We start from the raw sequence: 8,576 nt of genomic DNA on the forward strand, positions 1-8,576 counted from the left end.
CGCGCCGCCGCGCTGAGGGCGGCGGCCGGGCGGAGAATAATGCACACTGGGTAAAAACACATTTATATACGAACCTCCGAGAAAATTTTCCAACAATTCCTTCGTCCGACCACCATGCACCAGGACAGGAAACAGCCGCCCGGCCCCCAGGCCCAGCAACACGCATAGCGAGTCTGAAGCCCGCCCCCAGTCACCACTGGGCTATGTTTATGTCACTCATAGTACTCTTCCTGCTAGCCATTGGTCCACATTTAGCCTCCGGTAAAGGAACCGCCTTTCGTCACGCCCCCCCTCGTGACGTTGTATCATCCTGGCCTTCCTGCTCGCGCCTGAGTGGCGCCCCTAAAGGGCGGAATCAAACCTCCCGTGTCTGACTGGTTGGCAGAACCGCCCGTCCGTGACCGACACCACCTCCCTGACAAGTGAGTTATGCCGATTCTGGGGCCCCAGCAGAAGGCGCCATTTTGTGTCGAGGGAGGGAGGCTGGTCCTTGTGATTACCCGGGAGGGAGAAGGGGTGACAGGCGCCATTTTCCCCACAGGGGCGAGCAGGCGGCCTTGGATCTCCCGGTGGGCTTGCCGGAGCGCTGGATTCCAACGGGCTTTGCCTAGCCAGAGCCGAGCGTTGTCCTGTCGGGAGGGGAGAGTAGAGGAGTAGGGCACAACGTGAGACCTACCCGCTCCCTCGGGGCTCTCTGTGCGGGCCAAGGCCCGAGGTCCTGGGCGAGGCCTCTACTTTCCCAACAGCTGCTGTGTGCCAGAGTCTGGCCTCTGAGTCAGCCTGCGCTTCTCCGGCTGCCGGGGACATCACGGGGCAGCCAGAGGGCGAGGCTTCCGCTCCTGCTGCACCTTCGGCAGAGCTTGGCACGGGGCGGCGTGGCCTTGGACTCCACTGGGACACTGCGGATGCTTTGGTGCATTCGTGGACGTCTCAGCTCAGTGGAAGTCGACTGAAAGGGTGTCGCTGCGTTCTTTTGTACGTTTTCATTTTGTGTGTTGAGAACTAGGAAAGCCACAGGGGTGGGAAAGACATCGAGCCAAGCCTCCTGAGTCTGTTAAGAAAGGGTGCAAATTAGTTGTGGCGTGTGTGGAAATACTTCTTGTAACTCTCATCCCAACCCTAACCCTAAATCACTGAAAATACCAGCCATTCAAGGAGGTGTTTATTCACTGGCTTTGGCGACCAGGCCGCTAAGGAGGAAATACAGCGTGTAGATAGACTCAGTGTGTCAAAAGTTTGCAGTGTGTCAAAAGTTTGCTTGCTGTAACAGATTTGGGTCCTCCTTAACAAAAACGGAGAGAATGGGAGGATTGCTTGGTTTCGTTTCTTGCTTTTCAGATGATTATAAAATAGACACGTTAAAACGATGTTAAAGATATTCAGCCCTAAGTGGGCATCGTGTAATGCTTGTAATCTCAACATTATAGGATGCTGAGGCAGGAGGATCACAAATTAGAGGCCAATCTGTGCAATTTAGGGATTTAGTGAATGTCTCACACCCCCAAAAAACCAAAAGTTCACAGCTTCATAGGACGCATGCACCCAGAGTTAAACTCATTTAGTCAGTCACCTGGAACAGCTTCCACATGGCAAGGAAGATACTGTGAATGTTCCAGTTGTTAGAATTTAATTAGAAAATACTTTTTGAACCTAGGGCTTTCGCGCCGACGAGCCTTACCCAACCCTTTTTTATTTTTGAAACAGGGTCTTGCTTTGTATCTTTGGCTGGGTTGGAATTGGATTTTCCTGCCTTAGCCCCCAGAATACTTGGGTTACGGTGTACACCACCGTGCTTAGCTACTAGAAGTACATATATTTTAGAAGAGTTGTATGATTAGATTACTTAAAATGTTTTCACATTTTAGACCCAGACTTCTCAGTTATGTGTTAACAACTTTAGGCATAATTTTTAATCTAGTATTGTTAGTAGCTAATTGCATAATTTCCTTCATTTCAAGCTGATTTATATAGTACTTACGGTATAAATGTAATTTTTCCTTCTAATTCTACCCTTGGATCACATAACTTCACGTTCCATCTTTGAAAGTACTGCTCCACTTGTGTCAATGAATTCCCAAGTTTATCAGTTGTGGTTAATGTGTCAGGCTTAGTGGCAAACTGTGAGGAAAATAGACAATTTTATTTATTTATTGATTGATTGATTGATTGATTGGTTTTTTTGAAGCAGGGTCTCACTATGTAGTTGAAACTGACCTGGAACTCACTATGTAGCCCAGGCTGGTCTCGAACTCATAGCGATCCTCCCGCCTTAGCCTCCCAAGTGCTGAGATTAAAGGCATGCACCACCACGCCAGGTTTAGATTTAATTTATAAAATACAAATCTCAGCTGGGGATTTAGCTCAGTGGCACCACACCTGCCTTGCAAGTGCAAGATCCTAAGTTCAGTCAGTCCCTGGTACCAAAAAAATTAAAAAATTAAAAAAAAAAAAAAAAAAAAAAAAGCCTCTCCAGAGCCCCTAAAGAGCCCATGTCTGTCTGTCTGACTGTCTGTCCCCACCACCACCACCATCTCCAATACTGGGCAAGACCTGGCATGTTCTACCACCTTACCTATACCCTAACCTCCCCAGGTATCTCTGAATCTGGCTACCTCCACAAGAGTCTTATTTTGGCTTCTGATTACATTGGCTTAAAATTAATGTAGAACATTTCAGACAAAAGGAAAGCCAGTAGTTTTATCAATATATTTAGTTATACAGTTACAGTGTGTAGACCAAGAATTAAATCACTGTCCTTAAGTTTATTTTTTTTATTATTATTATTTTTGTATTGGGGATTGAACTTGGAATCTTAATGCTTGCAAGGCAGGTGTTGGCACCACTGAGGTAAATCCCTGGCCCCTTAGGTTTATTTTTGTGGGGAGTAAACATAGCTGGAGTCTTTTTGTTTTTAGGAGATTAAGCTTATGTCTTCAAGTAGGGAACATGGTTGATAATATTTAATTCAAAAAGACAAAGCCAGGTGGTTGTGGTGGTGTACTCCTGTAATCCCAGCATTCAGAAAGGCTGAAGGAGGAGAATGGCAATTTGCCTGAGCAATTTATCAATTTAATGAGACCCTGTCAAGAAAAAAAAACGGTCTGGGGATTTAGCTCATTGGTGCCTGTCTGCCTTGCAAGCAGAGAGTCCTGAGTTTGATCTCTGGTACCAAGTGGGGGAAAAAAAAAGGTAGGGATGGGGATGTTGCTCTATGTGAAGTCCCAGGGTTCAATCTCTGGCACTACCAAAAAACAAAACAAACCTAAGTGTTAGTCATGCTCATGCATTTGTGTTAATCCCAGCTACGCTGCCGGCTGAGGCAGGAAGATCACAAATTGGAGGCCACTAAGAGCAATTCAAACAAAAAGATTCTAATATAGCTGTGTTAGAGTTCCTTTGGTTTTAATCCCTAGTGTGGTCAAGAAAAGAAAAGCTGGATTTGGTGGCACATGCTTGTTAGCCCAGTACCTGGAAGGCTGAGGCAGGAGGATCTTCACAAGTTGGAGACCAGCCTGGGGTACATAGTTCAAGGCTGGCCTGAACTACATAGTGAGAACTTGTCTTAAAAACAGAATAGGCTTTCTGGGGGAGTGACAACCTTCTAAGAACATGCCTCTCACAAAAGATCTGCAATCCCTCTTCTGGGGCAGAAAAGGAAACAAGAATCAGCACCTGGTCCAGAGCCCCAATTCCCATTTCTTTTTCTTTTTTGGGGGGTACCAGGGATCAAATTTGGGTCCTTGTGCTTGCAAGGCAGGCAGTGGAACCACTGACCTAAATCCCTGGCCTCCCAATTCTTATTTGATGGATGAAGTGTTCAGGATGTTATAAATCACCTTGGTGTTAGGGGCAGGAATTTATAGCTCACTGGCATTGTGCTTGCCTTACAAGCACAAGGTCCTGAGTTTGATCCCCGGTACAAAAAAAAGAAAAGAAACCATAAATTCTGTAAGTTTTAGGGGAGAAAAGTGCTTGACTAGATCTTAAATATGCATTATATTGAATGATACAAAGTTGAAATGTTTATAGAAAAAGCATTTTAAGATTTTTTCCCCCATTTTGCAAAAGGGATTGTCTGATAGGTAATGCTATTTGGAAAGCAAACTAATGTAAAACAAAATACAGTATTAAAAGAATATAAACTAGGGGCTGGGGATTTAGCTCAATGGTTTTGCTGCCTGCATCCGAAAGTGCAAGGTCCCAAGTTCAATCCCTGGTACCAAAAAAAAGAATATAAATTCAAGTCCCATCAGTAAAGTGGAGACAATTGTTTATGACTAAAATTGTTTTTTGGGGTTTTTTTGGTACTGGGGATCGAACTGGGGCCCTTGTGCTTGCAAGGCAGGCAGCGCAACCACTCAGCTAAATCCCTAGCCTAAAATTGTTCTTAATTTGTTTTAAAGGTATAACACAAACATTTTATGTGACCCAAACAATTCAAAACTTAAGGAAACTGGAGACAAGGTCTCATGTAGTCCAGGCTGACCTAGAACTCACTATGTAGCCTAGGCTGTCTTTGAATTGGCAGTGATCCTCCTGCCTCAGTCTCTCAAATGCTGGGATTTCAAATATTCACCGTCTTGGCAGATCAAACTCAGGACCTTGTGTGTGTGTGAGGCAAGTGTGGAAGCTTAGCTAAATCCCTAGGCCACAAAGCAATTATTTTTAAAAATGTAACTCATGTATTATAAAATTCACCTTTTAGAAGTCTACATTTCAGCCTGGTGTGCCAATACATCCCTGTAATCCCAGTAGTTGAGGGGCTAAGGCAGCCAATTGCCATGAATTTGAGGCCAGACAGAACTATGCAGTGAAATTCTGTCTCAAAAGACAAAAAGTAAAATGTACACTTCAGTAATCAATGTCCCTTAACATACAAGTCCAGTCATCACCACTGTGTAATCCAAAACTTTTGTATCATCTCCAGAAGAAACCCTATGCCCACTAGCAGTCAGTCCTTGATTCTTTCCCTCATCCCCTAGCAACCACAGATCTACTTTCTGTTTTGATGGATTTGCCTATTTGGCATTTCATATTAGGGAATTTTGATGTCCGACTTCTCTGAGCATAATGTTTTCAAAGCTCATTCATACAGTAAGGTATTAAATACTTTTTTTTCTTTCTTTTTTTCTTTTGCGGTACTGGGACTTGAACCCAAGGGTGCTATACTAAGCTACATCACTAGCCCTTTTTAAAAATTTTTGAGACAGGATCTTGCTAAGTTGCCCAGGCTGGCCTTGAACTGCCTGCCAAATGGTTGGATTACAGGTGGCACACCTCTGCCTGGACAATTCATTCCTTACAGCTAACAATTTGATTGTTTAGATATAGCACACTTGTTTCACTTTTTTTATCAATTTGAGATCAGCAGATAGAAAAACAGTAGGCAGGGATGGGAATTTACCTCAGTGATGTTACACCTGCCTCACAAGTGCAAGGTTCTGAGTTCCATCCCCAGGACCGGAAAAACTGAACAAAAAACCAAAACAAACAAAAAAAGGGCAGTTAGGGTAAGGGCCTGAGTAAACTGACACAAGCTCCGGCAAGTTGTAATGCAAGGGAAGCCTGCCCTTCTGAGGTCAGTGGCCTAGTCTAAAGCAGCAACCACATTGATTCATTTTCACACCAAAGTCTACATTGATAGCTGGAGTTATGCCCACCACAGCATCCTTCTTGGAGACCATGTTGGCTAAAGAGAGCTTTTCTTTCTTTCTAATAAATTACACCCAGTTCTTTCCCCACTGCTATCGTGGACTTCAAAACAAGAACCCAGGGCTGAGGATTTAGCTCAGTGGCACTGCACCTGTCTTGCAAATACAAGGTTCTGAATTCGGTCCCTGGTACCAAACCAAACCAAAAAACAAGAACCCACAAGGAAGAAAGATGGGTAACATCTTTGGCACGCAACGTGGGACACTTTTGTAGGGAGAGGTAATCCCCAGTGCCAAACAAAACAACAACAAAAAAACTTTAAGATCCCAGTTTCTAAGAAACTGAGTACCCTGTTGACCAGTTAAAAGCTATTAGAGAGGGGCCAGGGATTTAGCTCAGCGGTTTGCTGGCTTGCCTTGCAAGTGCAAGTACCCAAGTTCAGTCCCCGGTACCAAAACAAAACAAAAAGGCTATTAGAGAGGGTCAAAATGGGAGGCAGCCCCCCCCAGCAACCTTGTGGTTTTTCCGCTGTTGACCCTGTCACCTTCACCCCAGACTGGGAATGTTGGTCAGAGCACTGGATTCTTTTGAGAAACTGGTGAAGACTAATGTGACAACTGCAAGGCTCGGGCTGAGGCTATTTTGCAGTGAGTGCTTACAGATCCTCTGATAGAAACCAAGTCTCAACAGACCAACTAGGTATCCAGCAGAGAAACTTTCATTTGCCTAGCATGTTCAGCCTGCCCATTCCTCTGAGAGGTGAAAGGGAAACTCTCAGGGATCTCTAGGTATCCCCTTTTTAGGGTGATCCGAGAACCCTCCAGAGCCCTCTCCGTACCCACTAAGAGTTAAACTACAGGTCTGGGCTTTTCTCTCTCCACAAGTATGGCTGACCTCTTCTTCAGATATGTCTTGATAAATTTACTGGGCAGATTTGGATCCTAGTCTATTTCCTGGGCTTCTCTGGTCCCTGGTGTCCCTTACTCCAGCCCCACACTCAGGAGGCCGATACCTGGCAAGTAGTGTCCTGAGTTCCCTGGGAAAGGTATCTTGCAAACAAGGATAAGAATGAGGGAGAAGTCCTTTAACCCTGGTCCCATTATAGTACACTGTAAATGAGTTTGCCTCTTCAGTGCTCGTGGGAGCCAACTTCAGATCCAACCTCTGAGATGCCTGCCTCCTAAGTTTAGGTCAGATTTGTTCCTGGAGACTGATACTGGCTCCATTCTCATTTGGACCATATTTATCAGTTCTTATTTATCAGACCTTATTTATCAGAAAACCCTGTCCCTCTGGATAGTGACCAGCTGGCATCATCGTCCCTTCCTACTGGAGGCTGGACTAAGGACTATTTACAAGGGCCTTTCATGACTCCTGGGAAGCCCTGCTGATATGAGCAGAGAGAAGTGGAGGAGACCTAGCAACAGATTTTATAAAGGGGATACCTTTTCTTTCCTGACTCTTACATGTGGAAAAACTGAGTCTCAGTTTTCTAGTTACCTCATGCACTCTTTTTTTTTTTTTTTTTTTTTTTTGAGACAGGGTCTCACTGTGTAGTTGAGACTGACCTGGAACGCACTGTGTAGCCCAGGCTGGTCTTGAGCTCACAGTGATCCTCCTGCCTCAGCCTCCCTTTCTCCAGTGCTGGGATTACAGGTGTGAGCCACCACGCCCCGCCGGGATGCATCCTTAAGAATTAGGAATTGTAGCTGGGGGTTTAGCTCAGTGGTTCTGCCGCCTGCCTCCAAGCACAAGGACCCAGGTTCAATCCCTGGTACCCCCCTCCCCAAAAGAATTAGGAACTGTAGCCAAGTGTGGTGGCACACATCTGTAATCCCAGCGATTGTGAAACTGAAGCAGGAGGATTGCCTTGAGTTTGAGGCCAGTCTGGGTTGCATAGTGAGTTTAAGGACAGTCTGAACATCATAGCAAGATGATTTGGTGCTTTGACCTAAAAGGAAAAGCCCCAATCTTCTGTACCCACAGATGGCCTGGCTATTGCTTGGGTAATAAAGAAAAATGGTCAGTGTAGGGTAATATCAATTTTAACATAGTTCTTCACCTAGACTTAATTTGTAAAAGGCAGGTAAATGGTCTGAAATGTCCTATGTACAGGCTGTCTTTGCTCTGAGGGACAATCTTGACCTCTGCAGGTCATGTGGCATAAACTCAGCCCTGCTGACAACCCTTCAGCCCCAGGGGACCTCTCTCCCTCCCCCACAAAAAAACTGAAAGGCCCTCCTGTCCTCATCCTTCCCCTCCTAGGAGGAACTTCCTGAAGAGGCCTCCTGTCCCCTCTGTCCTGGGCCCTCATGCAGGAGTGGGGGGACATCCCACCTTGCTTCCTCTCCAGGTAATGGGAGCAAAGGCCAGAGGGGCCCTCAGGCAGACTCAAGTACCTTTCCTTTTTCCCTGGGAGACCTCGGACAGATCAGGCCTGGGCAAACTTTCAGAGCACCGCAGCAGATAGCTAGAAGTGTTTAAAGAAATGGCATGTATATATATATGTATTTTTTTTTTTTTTGAGATAGGGTCTCACTATGTAGTTGAGACTGCCCTGGAACTCACTATGTAGCCCAGTATGGTCTCAACTTACAGCGATCCTCCTGCCTCAGCCTCCCAAGTGCTGGGATTACAGGCGTGCGCCACCACACCTGGCATTGCCCCATAATTTTGACCTTGTATGTGATGTTCCTTTTGATCCATATCCTCTCAGAAAGAGGCAACTCTGAGAAAAGCACAGGCTTTTGGGGGTGAATGATACTGCCTGGCAAGCTGAAACCCATTTCTAGCCAAGGGCCATAGTAATTCCTCTTGAGCCGTTATGGGACCCTGTGGACCAAATAGGAGTGGCATTTTGGAGACAGATATTTCCTGGCCTGTATATTGGAGGGCCTCTCAAGGACCTGTGTCAAACTCTAAAC

At 45.6% G+C, this 8,576-nt stretch overlaps 1 protein-coding gene across 5 annotated transcripts in view; it reads right to left on the reverse strand.

The window, feature by feature from the left end:
* Positions 1-697, reverse strand: part of Znf143 (zinc finger protein 143) — a 63,546-nt gene extending 62,849 nt beyond the window's left edge. For 4 of the 5 annotated variants that reach the window (XM_010615294.3, XM_010615296.3, XM_019206221.2 and 1 more), the window contains exon 1: positions 75-163. The gene's annotated coding sequence lies outside the window, so the exon portion shown is untranslated. Of the gene's footprint in view, positions 1-74; positions 164-676 lie in introns of those variants that run through there. The other variant, XM_010615292.3, reaches the window with a different exon arrangement.
* Positions 698-8,576: the final 7,879 nt, after the last annotated feature.

Source organism: Fukomys damarensis, unplaced genomic scaffold (assembly GCF_012274545.1).
Source record: "Fukomys damarensis isolate Sample0158 unplaced genomic scaffold, DMR_v1.0_HiC HiC_scaffold_16, whole genome shotgun sequence".
In the NCBI taxonomy this organism is placed as follows: Eukaryota; Metazoa; Chordata; class Mammalia; order Rodentia; family Bathyergidae; genus Fukomys; species Fukomys damarensis.